Source organism: Pipra filicauda, unplaced genomic scaffold (assembly GCF_003945595.2).
Source record: "Pipra filicauda isolate LSUMZ 115617 unplaced genomic scaffold, ASM394559v2 scaffold76_size2844353_pilon, whole genome shotgun sequence".
NCBI classification, from domain to species: domain Eukaryota; kingdom Metazoa; phylum Chordata; class Aves; order Passeriformes; family Pipridae; genus Pipra; species Pipra filicauda.
The window spans coordinates 286,828-305,266 of record NW_024104942.1 but is presented as its reverse complement, the minus strand read 5'-3'; the positions used below and the strand labels follow the sequence as shown (position 1 = coordinate 305,266).

Genomic DNA, 18,439 nt, shown 5'->3' with positions numbered 1-18,439 from the left:
TGAGTTACAATGAACTATACTTATATCATAAATCACGTGCCCGACCCCTCTCTCAACCATGGCTCAGCTACAACTTCTCTATTGCAAAAAAAAGTAGAAGGGTAGACACAGCACTTTGTCCTGGTCAGGAACAAGAAGCTCCCAGCTTCCAGCTGGTACTTGAGTGAGAGCATAGGTTAGCCCCAAGCTTTTAGAAATTTATCCCTCTAGAAATATCCCACTCATGATTCAATGGAGTATTGATCATAGAGGACTTTATTAATGATGGAGGACTGTTCTGATCGGCCAGGTAGCAAACACAGTGTAATTCTTCTGAAGTCCTGTGCAGTTGTGGATGAAGGCACTGTCAGAGAAATCATGAGTGCTCATGAGGAGTTTGATGCTGTGCACAAATGGACTGGTGAGATCCTTTGATGAATAAAAAGGAAAAAGCTAAGCAGAGAGGCTTAGCTTACCAGCTAAGGCTGGTATTGGCACTTACTGATTTGCCTACACATCTAAAAGCACAAGTAGAAAAAACAGGAGAGCTCATAGAAGGGTCATCTCTAAAAGCCACTTTAGACGGAGAAACGTAATGGTTTCAACCCATTTAGTTTGTCCTGAAGATTGAGATGGTTTGAACACAATTTTGTAAGAATCTATGTGAGGAGATTATACTTCCAAGTCTATTTGTTTAAAGGTTTGTTTATATACAGAGCTTTTAAAGCAGGCAAAACCATAAAAAAGATTAAGGACAGGATGCCTCTTAATGCTTTTTATGCAGGGAGTGTAATTGACCCTCAGATGCTCCACCACAGCTTCAGTCTAGATGTTCCAACATGTGGCATTTCAAAGGAAAATATTGCTGAACTCTTTGAAGAGCCAGGGTATAGCTGGAACAAACCGTCCAGAACAAGCAAATGATGCTATGGAAGGTCTGAACAATGTCCTGTTCTGAGGCTCTTGGAGCAGGTGCCTTTCCACGGAGCAAGAACATCCATGGATGGCTGGAGACTGTCCCCACACTTTGCCAAGGACTGGGCTTGTTGCACACCAGTATCCAGAGGAGAGGAGGACGGGCAGTGGCTGATGCCCCAGGAGATGCACCAGTTCAGGACACCCACCCTTGCACCTGCACGCTGAGCCTACCAAGGACATCAGGAAGAACACAGGCTCTGTGTTTTCCCCCTCATCTCCTTTTCCCTTTATTTTCCCCTGCCTTGTTGCTGGGTAACTCTTTTTGCCCAGCATGGAAGGACTCTGTTTTCAGAAAAATTCGAAACCAAAGCCTTTCTTCTTCAAACATAAGAAACGATTAATCAGAAACTTTATTTTTTTGGTTTAGATTTTCTATGCAACTACAGTCAGTAGGAAAAACAAAAACAAAAAAAGGAATAGGCTTAAAATGAACAGATCTGTTTGCTGCTCTTGGCTAACTTCATCTTAAAACCAAATCCGACTTTGAGGTTTCAAGGCTGTCATAGCTGTGGTAGCACTTAAAACAAGCAGAGTGAGCACTCGATGTGGTGTACAGGGGAGAGTCCTTCCCCTGACCAAGCAGGGTCCTTGCCCTGTTTTCAGACCACAGGCTGATTTTTCCCCTCAAGCACAACAGACTTCTGCTGCTCCTCCTGCAGCATTTGCAAACTCCCGGAGGTTTTTCCATGTTGAGCATCAAGTCCTCCACAAAGCCAGGGAAAGCTTCAATTTCTCTCGTCTTTTATGGCACAGAGCCTGCTCGTGGGTCTTACTGTAGGCTTAAAGTCAGCTTGAAAAATGTAAGACCTCCTAGTGCTTTCTGTGAGAATAGGTCACCTCTCTGCAGGGATGGTTATGGGAGCCAGCAGTGCCTTGGCCTCGCACACTGCCTTCAGGGACCTGGGTTTTCCCCCGAGAGATTTTTCTTTTCCAAGTGCAGATCAGATTAAACTGTTATCTCCATCTAAAACGCAATGGATTTCTCTTCTGCCTGCCGCAGCAGCCCACGTCAGAAGCAGATATTATACCACAACACAGCCTGTGAAACGTTAATCAGACATGTAACGTCTGATGAAATGCTTAGAATAATGAGCTGAAAAAAAGCTCTGAAATTCATTCCCTGTGGCAAAGGGGAAGCTGGAGGGAAGACAGTTTGCTGTGGTCCAGGAAGGTGCTGCATTTCTCAAAAAGAGAGATGTGAAGCAGTCCTAAAGCTATCTTCTGAAAATTACTTAGCACACACTAAATCAGGTAAAATGGGCATGGCAGGATTTTTCATAATGCAGTGGGTGACCGCCCAGCTTTTATTTGTGTGTATAAATAAGAGCATGTAGGGAAGAGTGCATAAATAAGAGTGAAGAGTTCGTAAGTGGCAGCAACACAGCTCTGCGCCTTAACCCAGGGAAGCATCACAACACCCAGGCTGCAAGGAATTCGCAGTGGTGACTGCCCCAAGCTTTAGGGTGCATCCTCTTCCTCCTCTCCCTCTGCTCCTTCTGCCTTAAAGCTGTGCCCTGCCCAACCTGCGCTCCCACCACCATCCAGTGCTGCCGTGCCCAGACTTCAGCGCAGCGTTCATCAAAGAGCAGGCTGTCGACTGATGACGGGACGCAGCCTCATTGATCTCATGCAAACTCTGGTGAGAAATACATAATGCATGGACTTGGACACAGCAAGCTCTATCGCTGCTTCCTCCCCGGGATATTTTAAAGCCTCTTTTTGGCTGTATGGGACCTTGGGTAGGATCAGGCATAGCTGGATTTGTGGCTTACACCAGCTGCGGATGTCTTCCTTGATGTTCGTAGGAGTCCTTGTATTTTCCCACCCACATGATGCTTGGGCTTCATCTTCTGCCTCCAAGGCCAGGCAGCATGAGATTTACTGCTTCTCCCTGCGGGGAGAGAAGCACCAAAGGGACGTGTGATTGACATCAATGTATATAAATCACAAAATCCTTTCATCTTGATGCTGATATTAGCAGATCCCTCGTCCCAAATTCTTCTTAGACGCTCTCCATGGGATGACTTCTCCTATGTATGCCAAGCCTGGACTGCAACCAACTCCACCAAATAAATGACTAAAACCTGGGTGAAATGAGAGGCAGCTTTTTTCTCAATATCTAATGCTTTAAATGGCTGGTTTTGGTCATTCCCTACCACTGGGGGAAGGATGGAGGCCAGGTGAGCTGGAATTCCTTCTCCATCCACCCTGCTCTCCTGGTCTGACAGGGATTTATATCCCTCCTTCCCCTGGGATTTACTCCTTTGAGCAGCTGTGCTGGCTTTTTGCTGCGGCACAATCATGCTTGATTAGTTCCTGGAAATACAGAGCATTATTTCCATTGCAATTTATTACAGCCACTGAGACATAAACTCAGGAGGAAGGGAACAAGAGGATACTGCAGGTAAAGGTTTTCAGAAGGCGGAGGAAAAAAAAGGGGGGGGAAAATCAAACCCTTGCCATCTAATAGCTTGGAAAAGCTTATTGTAAGGTAATGCTGTTGAGGAGCCATGCCAGCCTGGAGAGCCATTGTCAAGGACACTGCTGGGAGGCAGTCCTGAAGGAAAGAAATTGGATAGCAGAGTTGAAAAGAGGGAGGGCAGGACAAGCAGGGCACAGCAGTGGGTGCTGAGAAAGGGCTGACAGGAGAAGAGCTAATTGCACATGTAGTGGGTTTAGCCACTGCCTTTGCTCTCACAGGATACATTGCCCTTTGCACCCCCTTGGAGAGAGGTCAGGAGGAGATTTACTGCTGAATATCAAAAATCAATGCTTCTGTTGGTATATAGAGAATTACTGCCAGGTACTATGTGCCAAGGCTGTGTCAGAAAATGAAACAAAATATGGCAAGAGTTGAAGCTTGCTGTGGTAGCTCCAAGATGCCCACCTAGGACCACGGGCCCACCCCTGAAGCAGCATCCCACCTTGGCAGCATCGTGTTTGCAATGATAAATTGCATGGATTCCTGCTAGAGCAGCAGGAGCAGTCCTTCACTGGGAGGAGGAGGCACTTCACTGGCACTTTGTTAAATTCAAACTGAAACCAGGCTGTGGGTGGTTGCTTGAATCCTTGCCAGTGGGAAAGAAGGTAGAAAAAATAAAATTATTGCTTTAACAAATGACCTTTCTCTTTTGGTTTTAATTGTGATTTTCAATGCTGTTCTTGATCAGCCAAAAAAGACAAAATTAAAGGAAAATTCACTTAATTAAAACATGTCTGAAAAAGAAAATGTAATGGGCAGAAATAATAACAGTGTAAATGTCCAACACAATTCATTTTGCTGAGCCAGGAGGTGAATGGTCCCTCTGCAGTCCCTGTAAAAACTCAGAAAATGGAGAGAAACCCAAATGAGAGAACTCTAGGAGCAAATTGAGCCTATTTTGGCATGCTTTGCAAGTTAGTCATGTCTATGTGAAATAGAAAAACCACTTGGGACATCATGGGAACCTTGCAGTTGTGCATTTTCAGCAGCCATAGCCTATGCCATGCTGGCCATCCCACTGGGAGCCCGAAGAGCATTTCCATGCTCCAAACCCATCTTCTCCACAGGGTCCAGCCAGGCAGGACAAGGGCTGAAGTGTGTTGATTGCTTTGTGCCAACAGATTTATGCAATGAAAAACCATGGGGGTTTTGCTCAATAAAGAGCACACAAGGAGGGGAAAAAAAACCTATGAATTTAAAGTCATTTGTGATTGAAGCACTGAGCTCCTTCTGCCAGGTTGGATCTTCAGGCAGGTATAGCTGTGACAGGTATGCTCCCTGGCTACTTCAGCAGCAGCAAAGGCCAGGGATCAGTGTCCTGCAGGAGGGTCATGTCTGTAAGCTCCTTCTAACATGTGTGACGAAGATGCAGATGCCAATGGAGTAAACCCCACTCTCGGCTGGATATCAACACACATCAGTGACATACCTTCAATGTCTCAGTGGTTTGAACCATCCCTAGGTGCCAAGAGCCTGCACATGAGGTTCAGCCTGCATGGAAAGGCTGTGTGCACAGAGCAAATGGGAAAAGCAGGTGGGGTGAGCGATGCCTGCCCACACTGACAGTCACAGGGACCTCTGGCAAGGGGCATCAGAGTCAGGTGTGCAAAGCAGTAATTCCACTGGCCTGTGGCACCCTGGGGCTCAGAGTTCCTCATGGAGGCAAAATCTTTTAAGTCATCTATCTGAACGGTGAGGGGAGCAGATGTGGCCAGCCAGAGCCTGCCAGAGCAATAGGGCTGGTGTTGTAGAGTTGGTAATGGGTGATGAATTTAACAGTGTGCTCAAACCCCACAGGAGAAGCTGCTCTGCTTCAGAGAAGATGAGCCTTGACACGGTCTCTAACCAGGCTAGGCAAAACACCACAGTGAGAAATGCAGTCAGAGACGGTCCTGCTAGTGTCAGCATCTCACCAGGAAGACACTGCCAAAGGCAATGGGGCTGATAGGCCTGGAAAGCTCAGGGGATTGTGGTGCCCAATAGAGCCCAGGCACCTTGCAGGGTTGGCAGGGAAGGCAGACAAGACCAGGCTGTGGGCAGGGTGATGACTGGCATCAGCAGGAAGCATCCACAAAGTCCCTAGGATGATGCTTCCCCTGGGTTTTGAGTTTGGCAGGACAGATGGCTCTGCATCTGCAGCCAAAACTCATTTATCCTGAGAGCTGAGCTCAGGCCCTCTGTGAATAACCCAGCCTGCAGATAACATCTCACGCCTTGTGAAGGGCCAAGGCTGATTTACATGCTTCTTTATAAATTTAGTAACTTAGAGTTAACAAGAGCAAACAGGCTCAAACCATAAACATGGGCAAGTGCGTGACAGGTCTCTCCTCCCTCCACAGAAGCAGAAGTATCTTGTGGCTGCAATATTGCCTGAAATGAGATTTTCTGTAGCTGAAAGGTTTTGCATTTGGGGATGCACTTGAGGATCCAGCTCAGAGCTCCATGGTGCTGACCCTCTGGACCTCGGGGGTGGTGGCTCCAGCATGAGCAGCACCCAGAGGATGCCCGGCGAGGGCTACAGAGGTGTTCTTTGCCAAATAACACATTGGTCATGAAGTTAAGAACGCACCAAATAATTCATAAGAAGAAATGAATTATTAAATAACTTCTCATTATTGCTATTCTAATTACACACCGTTAATTTCATACCTAAAACGTGCTGTAATGTTCTTGCTGAATCATATCTTGCTGGTCACAAATTTGAGGGTTTCAACACGCCTGTAGTGTTGGAAGGTAAAAGCAAATTTTAGGGGACCAGGGCAAGTGCCTCAGGGGCAATTTAACTATTCACTTTGCAGTAAAAAAAATAATATAGAAAATCCCTTTTCCCCAAACCCAATCGCCCAAATTACTGTGCTTCTTTCCTCTTACTGTAAGCAACTACAATACATTTTAACAGAGGGAGCAGTTTGGAAGCCAGAGGGTCAGTGTGCAGGACAGGGATCTGTAAGGAGCTAAACCTTGTCCAAAGGGTCTTGCAGTGCCCGGGTATTCCTGGGAGCAGCCACACTGCCAGTGATTCTTCATCAAACCCGGGAAGCTGCGTGTGCCGGGCAAGCTGCCACCTCTCCCAGCAGCTCCCCCGTGGTGGGCTGTGTGCTTTGGCAGCTTCCCCAGCATCCCCGGGGTCTCCAAGGAGTGCTGCTAATGGGCTCCACGTGGGTCCCTGTCACTGAGTGAAGAAAGGATCATTTCAGGCAAATGGCAGCTTTGCCTGAATTGTGTGAGTTTCCTTGTCCTTTTATGGCAGCCCATAAAATGGATCATCTGTCTTAAAAGACATGGGCAGGTAATCACAAGCTCAGCTGAGGTCTGCCTTGCATACTGGTGCTGGCTGGGGAGCACAGGAGGACCCAGGGGAGGCTCCACACCATCAGCTCCATCTGGACCAGATCGCTGCTGCATTTTCACTGGCAGATTGAGCTATCTGGGGACTTTTTGGAAAAAGTGCCTGGGCGGGGGGAAATGTTCCATTCTCCTTAGGAGAGCAGGAGACAGCCACAACTCTATTTTCAGATGAAGTTTCCAAGGCACTTGTTTACCGGCACTGCCAACAAAAGCTGTTATCGCATCAGCACTGCTGACAGCTCTGTCTGCAGCTGACTTTCCAGGGGAAGCACCTCAAGAGTGCTGGAGGCAGTGCCGGGGCTTTGTGGAAGGGATACGGCAGTCGCATGCACTTGAAACGTGTTAATCAGCACTTGAGCCCAGGGACGCTGCTCTCCTTTCCCTTCCTGGGATGAAACCTGTCCCTGCTGACTAGTGCCAAGCGGTCAGTGTCCCCTTCCAGTGCTGCCTGCTCTGGAAGCAGTCACTGGCAGCTGGATCCTCACCAGCCATTGGCAGGGTGAGGTTTTGGGGGATGGCTAGTGCCATGATGATGCAAGCATCCCTGTTCAGCATCACCCTCTGAGCCTGTCACATCAGCTAGGTCTGAAGTGCTATATTTGTACCTGATCTTCTTGTCATGCCTGGGATGTGCAAGGTCTCTGGAGCAGCCCTCTTGGAGACTGTGCTGTTCTATCTGCTGTGCTCCTCTCAGATAGTCATTAGGTAATTACCTGGGAAGTCAATTGAGCTTGCCTGGATCAATTTATTTACTGCACACCCATCCTGCTGATTTCTCCCAGGCCCACAAGCTCTGAAGAGCTGCTCCCAAGTACTTATGCAAGTGGCCAGGATCCTCAGGATCTGCACCAGGAGACACTGAGCTGCTCTGGTGGAGCATAAAGCATCATCCCTCACTCTTTGTGCCCTTTTGTAGGGTATCATCTGTGCAGGTGTCTTGTCCTGTCCTTCAGCTGCTGCTGTTACTGCCAAGACCCCCACTTTATGCCCCCCGACTGCCCACTGCCCCATCAAGGCAAGCTCAGGAGGTGGCATGCTGCCACCCTACCAGAAGCCTGGGGCATCCAGCCCTGGTCTGGCCAGGGTCTCCACCCCTGCAGAGAGGCCACAGACACCCAGAGGAGTGAGGGTAAGCTTCTCCTGCAGACAGGGACATGCACTGAGGGGATGCGAGGCATCCCAATCACATACCTGGGAGGTGAAGTTTCATTCAGTTCTGTTTCAACAGCCCTTGTGGCATGATGGAGGAGGCAACTCAGGGAGCGTCCTGTGAAGTTTCCAGCCTCACGTCAGTCTCCCATCAATTTCCTGAAGTAATGAAGACGTAATTAAATTTTGCAGTGGAAAGAAGCTTCGCCAATGGCAAGAGCATATTGTAACTCCCCACTCATCAGGGGAAATGCTAGGCTCCAAATTAAATGCATTTACTGTTTCATGTACCCTCACTTAAAATCGTTGTAATGAATCTGGGAATTAATTGTTTACCCATTTAAAAGAAGTCCCCTCTTGCACTGTGCCGTGCTCCCCTCCTCCCAGCTCTCTGTAATTTGATATTCCAGTTAGAAAACAAATTGGCATTCATTGGAAAATCAATCTTTTCATTGTTTAACTCTCATTTCTCTGGGGAATGTGTGGGAATGGAATTACATCCTCTGATAGGAACCTTCTCCGAATGCCTAATTGTGGCTGGGGAGCAGGGAGGCTGCCCACATCCCGGGAGCCGCCAGGACCCCGCACTGGCAGCATCCATGGTGCTGCCTAAGGAGGAGCACAGCCACGCCGGAGAATATCAGCCAGTTGCCTCAGTAATGAGCCCAGTAATAGAGCCTGTCATTTATTAGGTGGGATAAAATGGAAAGTGCTTGTTGTGGTGGGGCAGACGCCAACAAACAATGCAATGAAAAGCCTGAAGACGCACTGCTTTGTTTTTATCAGGGCTGGAGAGGGGAAGAACAAACAAAATACGTCCTTTTCCGTGGGTTTGAGAGGATCTCAGCTCCTGTGTTTCCTCTTTCCAACAGGCCACTGCTCCTGACCAGGGTCCTCAAGGATGGGGACTGGCAGGTCCCCAGGGTGATCTCACAGCCTGCACCAGCCATCCCCTTTGCAGAAGTACAGAGCAGTACTCGTTAAAGGCTTCACTTTTTCCTTGTAAGTGGGCAGTATCTAAGCACACAAGGCAGCTGGCCTGGCAGTGATCCTTTTGCTTCCCATGGAGACACTTGCTGCTGGAATAAACTGCTATTTTTATGGGTAACATTGGTTGTCTTTTACACTTACTGCAGGAAAATGAATAGCCACTTTTATGCAAAAAGGTTTTACTGCGATATCAGAAAGTACTAATGAATATACAGAACCAAATTATATGGTACCCCATGAGTCAAAACTCCTGGACAGAGATTTACAGCAAAATGAGTGGCAGGCAAAGATAAAAGCCTGCAGCCAAAGCTGGTCATATAATTAATACTGGGGACAATAAATTTCTGAAAAATTGAGCTGTCAGTCCCTTTCATGTGGACTCCCAGCTCCATTTCAAAGCCAAATAACTTGTAGTCTCAAGGAGTTAATGCACCAGATAAAGCACCACAGCAAAAGCAGCTTCTGCATTTGCAAGCATCAAGGTTTTCTCTGACCCACCGTGTGCCTGCCAGGATTCACTGAGAGCCCCTGAAGCATCGCCCCCTGCCAGGGCACAGGCAGCAAAGGGGCTCTCTGCCCACCTACTAGAGGCGCAAATCTCTCCCAGCAGCTTTCTCTCCACCAAAAAGGAGGGTTCCATCACTTGGCCCCATGGGACAGCACTGCACTATCTGTGAGCCTGGGGCACATATTTGTCCCCTGACTCAGCTGTCACTTGCTCGCTTGCTTTTCCTCTTCCCCTTCCTCTCTCCCTTCACAAATTAGCAACAAACAAGTTGCAGATTGTACTAATTAGTTGTCTGGAAGATATGCAAAGAGAAGGTTACGTGGAGACCTCATAGCAGCCTTCCGGTGCCTGAAGGGGGCCTGCAAGGAAGCCGAAGAGGGACTCTTCATCAGGAACTGTAGTGGCAGGACAAGGAGTGATGAGTTCAAACTGAACCAGGGGACATTTAGATTAAATATACAGAAGAAATTCTTGACTGTGAGGTTGGTGAGGCACTGGGCACAGGTTGCTGAGAGAAGCTGTGGTTGCCCCTTCCCTGGAAGTGTTTGAGGCCGGGTGGGGCTTTGAGCAACCTCATCTATGTGGGAGGTGTCTCTGCCCAGCAAGGGTGTGGGAACTAGATGATCTTCAAGGTCCCTTCCAACCCAAACTGTTCTATGAGTCTGTGATTGTCTTTCAAGGGACTGTTTGGACCACTGCCTGGCAGCCGCCCCACAGCCACCCACGGCACCCACTGCTATCTCTGGGGGCAACCAGCCCACCACAGTGGGTCTGCCTGTTCCTCCTAGCAGCTCTGACAGGCCAGGAGGGAAGACCAAGGGTCCCCAAAATTGGATGTACAAGGTGTAACCATGCTGCTGGCATCCTTTGCCCCCCCCATAGCCAGACTGCCCCTCACCCACTTCAGCCCCACTGTGCATTTGGCACAGGGGGCACTGGCAGCGGTGCCGTGAAAGACAGTGTGTCACCCTCTGCAGCCCCGTAATCACATTCCCTCTCTCTTCTCTTATTCTCACTTAGCAACACTATATGAGCATCTTTGTCAGGCGCATATTAGGAACCATTCGTCATAAAAAATTAAGGGCTATGGAAATAAAGTGACCTCTCCAAGGGCTTCAATTACACTGTAAGGTAATTGTGTCTTCGCCAGGCCTCCATCAGGGTGTTTGGGAGTCTTCAGCAACAATTTATGTATTTATTACAGTTTAAGTATCCTTAGCCCTCAGCTCTTTCCAGTAATGAAAATATATAACACAAACCCCAGCAAATACGGACTGAGCCGTGTGTAAAATATGACAGCAATGCTCTCGGCCATCACAGCACGGAGAAAAGTGGCTGTAACCTCCAAAACCTCCACAGGCATCACAGTTGCTCCCCCAACTCCTCCATAGTCCGATCTGGGACTGGTACCAGGGCAAGGTAGAAAGTCTTCCCCAGGGAAAAAAAAAAAACAAACCAGATTATTATTGTTCTTGGCACAAAAGGCTGCTTGAGAGAGAAAGGCAAAGCTGAGTTTATTTTATGAAGGGGGTTTTTTTTCTGCAAAGTTTTTTTTTGTGTGCAAAGCACTTTGCAGAGAAGGAGCAGGGAAGGACTGCAGAGGCCGGTGACAGTCTTAGCTCATTACACACCAGGGGAGCAATCCCGAGACCAGCTAAGACCTCTCCAACTATAAAGGGAGCAGGGCTGAGGTTGGAGCTCCTTCTACCCAGGGATCTGCCACAAGCAGAGTCGGGACAGCGAGGCTTCAGTTCACCTCCTGGGGGGCTGCAGACAGGATTGTTTGCAGGTGGCTCCCAGCAGCCGTGCCCTGATGCTGACATGTTTCCACATGAGCTGCTGGGTCTGGCCACTGCAGCTCCCTTCCTGGGCAAGGCAGACACCATGAAAGGAGAAGAGATGCTGTAAAAAACAAGGTAATTTAGGTCCCCCCCCGCCAATCCTCAACCTAGAAGGGAGCTGAGAACATTGGAAGGGAAAAGTCATCTGAAGGGCCCAGGCTTTCTTTCCCCCTCAGCTCTGAGAAGTAGGTCTCCCTGGACTGTTCAGCGCAGCTAAAATCTGTGCTGAAGATGCAACAGAAAAAGGAGCCTTGTAAGATGCCGCTGGAAATAAAGAAAGACAAAAAGCTAATTTTTTTTTTTCTTGTCGGAAAGACACCGAGTCCTACACCTTGGATGAGAAAGAGATGATTTAACAAGAAAAAGATGTCACTAAATCCCTGGGCTATAAATCATTCTTCTTACAGTCTTCAAGCAAAAACACTTAACAGCCATTCTGTGCAGTATGAGGACAGAATTGCATCAGATTGCACCTGATTGGATGCATCTGAACTAGAATAAACGGGAAAATGGGCCCAGCCACTTGTTTTATAGTTGTGGGAGAATTATACAGCACCTGGGACATATTTCCTACTCCTGCTGTGTTACAGGCTAATGTCATGAGGACGGTGCAGTTGGCATTAGATGTGCCTGGAAGCTTCAAGGACTCTGTACTGAGGGCAGCCTTGAAGAAGGGCGTTTTAACAAAAACCTTTTGATAATTCATTCAGGTGGCTTCATCAGGCAATTTACAATTTCTGGTGTTTTTTTCTTGTTGCATATTAAAAAAAAATGAAAGAGGAAAAAAAGTCTGCTGTGCTAAAGCAGAAATTGGTGACAGGTCCCAGTAGCCTCCCTTCTACACAGTCTGGATGGTGATGCTGTGGAGAAACCCCTACCGGGGGTGTGTGTCACCAGGGCAAGTGTCAGGAGAGTTTCCAAAGGGTTCACATGGACATTTCCTGATATAGGAACAGTGAAGCCAGATGCAAGAGGATGCTCTATTGCTGCACTGATTTAATTGCTAAAGAAGTGGTAATTGCTTGGGAAGTACTGACTGTGGTCCGATTATAGTCAGTAGGAGCAGAGGGCAGCCCCAGACAGCAATAGAGCAACTCTATGCTTCAAAAATGCTGAGATAAATCAGGGGAAATTACCAGCAAAACTGACTGGGTGGAAAAAAAACAATAACTAAATGGCTGTAAGCAGAAAGTGAAAGAGCTCTTTAAGAGGTGTTGTAGAAACAGTGAAGGAAATACTTTAGAAGTTAGCCTGACAGCTGTTAGAAATAAGAAAACAATAGCTGGGAAACAAGGAAGGGAAAGCTGTCTGAAGAAGATGCCATGAGAAGCATGGGATACTGGAAAAAGAAGCAAAGTAATAAGAAAATTTTCAACATTGGTATAGATGCCAATGTTCCAAGGAGAATTTAAACAGAGTGAGAAAAGAGTCAGCGGATCCTCCTGTGGGCAGGAAAGGCTCACAGTTTGGAAAAGGCGGGCAGGTGTGATTGAAAGAAAGAGGGCATGCATTTATACCAGCTGAAGGTGATGGATGCTCCCTCTTCTATTTTCACCAAAGAGTCATATTTAAAATTGGCTGACCTACCTAGCTGCCTCTCTGGAGCCTGCAGCACTGCCTGGGCCACTCCTGCCCTGTGGTTAGTGTCTGAACCAGACCAGAGCCACCTTCCCCTACCTGGAGTGCATGAAAACAGATGGAAACTGTGGGGCTGTGGACACCATCGAGGGGTGGATGGCCATGGATATTGTACCTGAGCCACAGTGATGCCACCCTCCTCCTGCCTCCTGCTCCCCATGTGTTTTGCAGGGCTGATCTCCCACATTGGTGATGAGAGGAACTGTGTGCCCAGCAGTGCCCATAGACTGGGTGGGAGGGGGTGAAAAGCAGCATGTCCAGCTGGCAGCTGAGAAGCTTACAACAGCCTCTTAGGTGTCAGGCATGGTCCTGATACTGACTTGCTGGATCCAAGCTCAGCTTCTGCTTCAGGGGCACATGAATGCAGCTTTCAGGTCCTGGGTGTAATAGGTAACATTTCGCTGGGGAAATGCCAGCTGGTTCATCTGAGGAGCTGGTTCATCCTTGCCTAGAGAGGCAGGACTTGCTGAGGATATGCTGTTTCTGGAGTATCACTGCTCACCCACCCTTCTCCAGACAGTTTTGCTCCCCTGAGAGAAACCAGTGTTGTGATAAATGACTGCTCTGCATCTCACTGCTCTTTCTTTCCTACGTGGAAACCTTCTGGCAGAAAGCACCACAGACACCCTCTACCCTGATTTTCAGGTTCACCTAACCATCAAAAAGCAGATCTGCTGCCTATCCCAAGTGCAACACGGAGAGTCACTGGCACAGCTGAGCACACCCCCTCCTAACTGCTGAGCACGGTCACCTCTCAGGTTGCCTCCTCTGCCACTGGACCAGAACAACTTAATCATGTTTTACTTTTGGTTCAGATCTTTCCGTTGTGATTCCAAGGAGAGAAGCCATGATGTGGCCTGTTTTCCTGAACCCTGACAGTGCCACTGCAGTGAAAGTGTAATTACTGGGAGCTGAGCATTAACCTTCATACGAGCCTGGTTTCACTGCTTTTCATTCCTTTGCTTTTATTGATCCTTTTTTTTTAGCTTGTTTGCACTTCCTCTTTTTAAAGACTTTTAAAGTAATGGCCAGCTCAAAGGGAGCATTGCTCTTGTAATGAAAAAATACAGTGTTTCGGTGCTGTAACTTTTGGCTGTTTTCTTGGGCCCTTGTTACGTTTGTTTCCATCTGAACACCATTTCATTCAATGGTTCCAAACAATATTGTATTAGCCGTAATTTTGACCTTGCTGCAATTTCTAGCAGAAAATTGTTTCATCTCGGAAATGGCCAGATTTACTCTTCAAGCCAATGAAAATAAGTCTGCAAGGTTGAAAAGAAGATGTCAAAAGCAGGCACTAAAGATCACTTTAAATGATAACAGTTGTACTTGTAGCAAAAATAATATACAAAGCTTTCATCTAGCAATTTTCATCCTCAGACAGCAAAGTGCTTTACAACAGAGCTCACTGTCAGCAGCCCTGTTTATAAAGGTGAGCAGAAATATGGCTTTTGCTTTCTTTGCTGTGTTCCTCTACCCAAAACCAGCTTGTTAATTAGACTCATCAGCTCTCCTGCTCCCCCTGGACATGGCCATGCCTTTCTGGCTGAGCAAAGATATTCCCAGTGACCGCCCCATGGGACCTGTGGTGTCCAGCACAAGGGCCAAGGAGAGGTTTGTTCTTGCCTGATTAGCTGAATCCTCCTTTTCTGTGTGTGTGTGTATTTTTTTGTCCTTCCCACTTAATAAAGAGAGTTGGCTTTAGTCTTAGAAGGGCTAACTCAGCTTGGCTTCTGTGTGCCCTGTTCTGTGTGGCTGTTCCTGGGGGGCTGCACACCACGGCACAGTCTGAGCCAAATCCTGGCTCAGGTCAGGGCAAACCCAGGTGATGATGCAAACACACCCTGAATGTCTCCAGACTCATCAGAGCAGCTCTACACATAAAGAAGACACATCCTGCAAGAGCAAGCACCAGGACCAGCATGAACATCTGAGACTCATTTCACCCCTGGGCTGGGCATCTCTCAGCTGCCCTAATGTCAGAAGGCAAAACACTTCATATTGAACAGGGCAGCAGCAGTCTGCTGAAGGGGCTGAAATAAAAGTCAAAACAGCAACCTTGTGCTTGCTAGGACTGTGTTTTGAGGGGCATGGGGCTGTAGGCTCTTGCTGCAGCTCCGTGTGCAACACCTCAGAATATTTCCTCTCTGCCGGTGAATGTGGTCTGTTAAATAAACCTTTTTTGGCTCACTTCTATAGTTTTGAAGAGCCTGTTTCTTGTCTTTGTGTCCCCAGGAATGAGGACTAATTGGAATGTAACACTTGCTGCACAGGCTGAGTTCAAGGAGCCGCTGCTGTGAAGTCTCCGTTGCCCTGGGGGTGGCTGCTCTTCACCCCAGAAACGCAGGCTGTGAAACCCAGGTGCCTTTGGATGTCTGATGCCCAGGAAAGCACAGGCAGGGCAGGCTCCTGCCTCTGCATGTGGGTGTGAGGCCCCACGGGGAACAGTGGGGACCCTCCCCACTCCATGCATTGGCTGGGCTGCTGCACAGGGAGTGTGGTCCCTGTGAATCTCCGATGTTGAATGCCTGTGCCTGCCCTTTCTCTCTGTTTCTGAGCTGAACTGTGTTCTCATTTCAAGCAGTTTTCCTCAGCACTGCTGGAAGTGGGTGGATTTTTCCCAAGCTGAGCGCTGCCCAATATCACCCTGACACCTACCCACTGGCTTTCCTCATACCTTATTACATCCATTCTGCAAAATATCTGATGCATCAGAAATGCTACTGAAATGGCTGCAAAGGGGTTTTATTTAACCTGAGAGCTGGCCAAGAGGCAAGAGGTTGCACCTCTGGCTGGGCTCATGCTGGGCTTTGCCTCTACACCTCCTTACTGCTGTAGAAATGCTGCCACCTCAGAGTTTGCTGCCGAGTAAAGCTCAGCAAGGAAATCATTCCTGCAGGAAGTTTAATTGCAGCCATTAAGCCTTTAATCTAATCGTGGTGTGCATCTCTAAATGGCAAAGCTGTCCCTGAAATACAGGCATTCAGCCACGTACCTGCTCAGTGCTTCCTTAGCATTGTGTTTACAGCTATTTTTAGTGACCCAGAAGCAGGTAGCTCCACACTTATTTGGACAGAAAATTAATTTAAAAATAAATAAATAAAAGGCACACACAAAAGCAAACCTATCTCTCCCTGGAATAGGACCCCCAGCTCACATTCCACCAACTGTGAGTCCTGTTTGCAGCTGGCTGTGTCTGTGGTTTTCTGTTGCTTATGTCCCATGGCCTGAGCCCACCTGGGACACAGAGACCCCCACACCTTGCTGGCTCAGCCCCCTCCCTGCCACTCTGCAGGGCACACAGCATGAGCAGGGGAGAGGGAAAAGCCTGTTGGTGTACAGGTCTCTCTTCTCTCATCACCACAGCCCAGCCCAGCCTGACCCACTTGCTCCCATTCCTGTGCTTGTGAGAGCAACCTCCCCTAGCTGTGCCACCACCCTCTGTGCAGTCCCACCAACATGCTCATGGATGGTTCCATCAATCATCAGACCTAGAGCTCAGGATAAAAACACGTGCTCCAGACTTTAATATTAATGGCATGTGTTGCATGGTGTTAAAAAAGGAGGACCAGTGTGCCTTACCTGATGGGGATGGGGAAGAAGTCGGTGGTGACCAGCATGGGCTCATTCACCAAAAGAGGCTGCTGGTACAACTGCGCTGCAAGTCCCATCTTCAGGCTCCTTGAGGTCTTCACCCACAAGGAAAAGCCCAGGAGATTCCAGCAGAGCCCTTCGGAGATGTGTGACAGGAATGAAGCTTCCACACCAAAAGGCTGTCAGAGACCCACCAGATTCACAGCCCACCTTAAAACCAGGGCTGAGGACTCTCACCTGTGAAGCAAAACAAGCTTTGATTTTTTCCAGCCAAGTTTAAATGAGCTGTCCTGTGAAGAAACTGATGCTTAAAAGTTATAGAAAAACATGGACAAAGTGGGATACCCCCCAAAAGGCTGCTTTAAATAGAGATTTCATTTCATCTGGATGTCTTATTTCAGTAAAATCTTATCTGCAAGTTTCAGGGCTGCCTGGGAAATCTTGCTGCCTCACCAGAGAAAAGGATATTTAAAAAGGATTTAATCTGACAGTCTTATACTGAAAGTGGATTTTTAAGACATAAGCAAAGATTCAAGAAGGAAAGGTTAGTGGGCTGTTGAAAATGCATCTGCATTTAAGCTAATAAAACTTAATCTCTAGTTAGTTATTAAGAGACTGAATGTGATGAGCCATGGTGACTTCTGGGCTCAGGTACCGATGAAGGCAGGCAGATGCTGTGGCAGTGATGGGAAAGGAGTCAGAACCCCCAGTTCAGCACAGACTGCTCCCCAGCCCACTGACCCTCACACCCCACCAAACACTGCTGAGGTCCTGGGTGGGCAGAAGCACATTACAGGGTGAACAACAGCAGTCTTATGAAGGAAGTATTGGTTGGTATATTTAGACCTCACAGGCAGGAAAAATTTTGACCCAAATTTAAAGCATATTAGACACCAAAGAGCCCATTTCTCCTTCCATATAGGAGGTCTCACCCTTCCCTTCATCCCACAGGAGAACTCATGCATCAATTAGTATTTGGCCCACCCCACAGCCATGAAGTAATTCAAATCAATCAAACACATTGGCTCCTTGGCCATAAAGGCTTGCTCCAATTAGCTTCAGCTTTAAAACAGAGCAAGTAGGATATAAATTGTTTCACAAAGCTCCCACCTATATTTCTCCCCAAATGTTGAAATGACATTTCTGCCCACTGAAAATAGGACCTTGGAAAAGACTCTCTGGATAGTTCATTTGCTGGAAAAAAGAATTGACAGCCCAATTAATCTCAAAGCCCGTGACTTTTAAACCACAGCTGTCAGTGAAGGCATTCTGGGATGAGAGCAGGAGAGGCTGGATCAATATCACAAGATGCTGCTGTCCCAGAGACATTCAGCCTCTCCCTGGTGCCTGGCACCATGCCCACTCTGCCCACCATGCCCAAGGACTGTGTGACTTCCCAGGCATCCATGGGCTGCCCTGAGCTCAGACCAGATCCATGTCCCTTTGTGCACAGCTGGTGGGACAGGGACCCTTGTTCCTGACCCAAATCAGAACCAAACTTTCCCAACACAGAGCTGAGACAAGTCATGATGAGCTGAGCTGAGCTGTAGAGGCACCATAGAGGTACCAGCATTTTCAGACAAAGCTGCTGTCCCATGCAGGGGACCCACAGCCCACAGCCAGCACAGAAAGAGCCCCAAAATGCAAACACTTTGTTTCCCATTTTCCTTTCCAACTAATGATCTCACTGTGCAATTGCCTCCCTCCTTTGCAACCGATGCTCTCCAGACGTTCACCTCATTTTCCCAATGGAGAAGCTGGTGTCAGCTGCAAACACAAACACCCTTGGAAAACAACTCAGCACGTGCTTGTGGAAGGGCATCCACTGTCACATGGCTCAGCCCAACCAAACAAGTCCACCAAGCCACTGGCCACAGCAGCTCCAGCTCTCCGAGGCAGGGGCTTAATCACATATCTGTGCCCCAGCACGGA

General features: G+C 48.0%; 1 long non-coding RNA gene across 1 annotated transcript; it reads right to left on the bottom strand.

Annotated features, from left to right (window-relative positions):
- Nucleotides 1-1,272: 1,272 nt before the first annotated feature.
- LOC113983838 lies at nucleotides 1,273-16,726 on the bottom strand. Its single transcript, XR_005566621.1, has 3 exons — nucleotides 16,496-16,726; nucleotides 7,979-8,095; nucleotides 1,273-2,848 (listed from the first exon to the last, which is right to left on the bottom strand). It is a non-coding gene; the product is annotated as an uncharacterized LOC113983838 (long non-coding RNA).
- Between the last annotated feature and the right edge of the window lie 1,713 nt (nucleotides 16,727-18,439).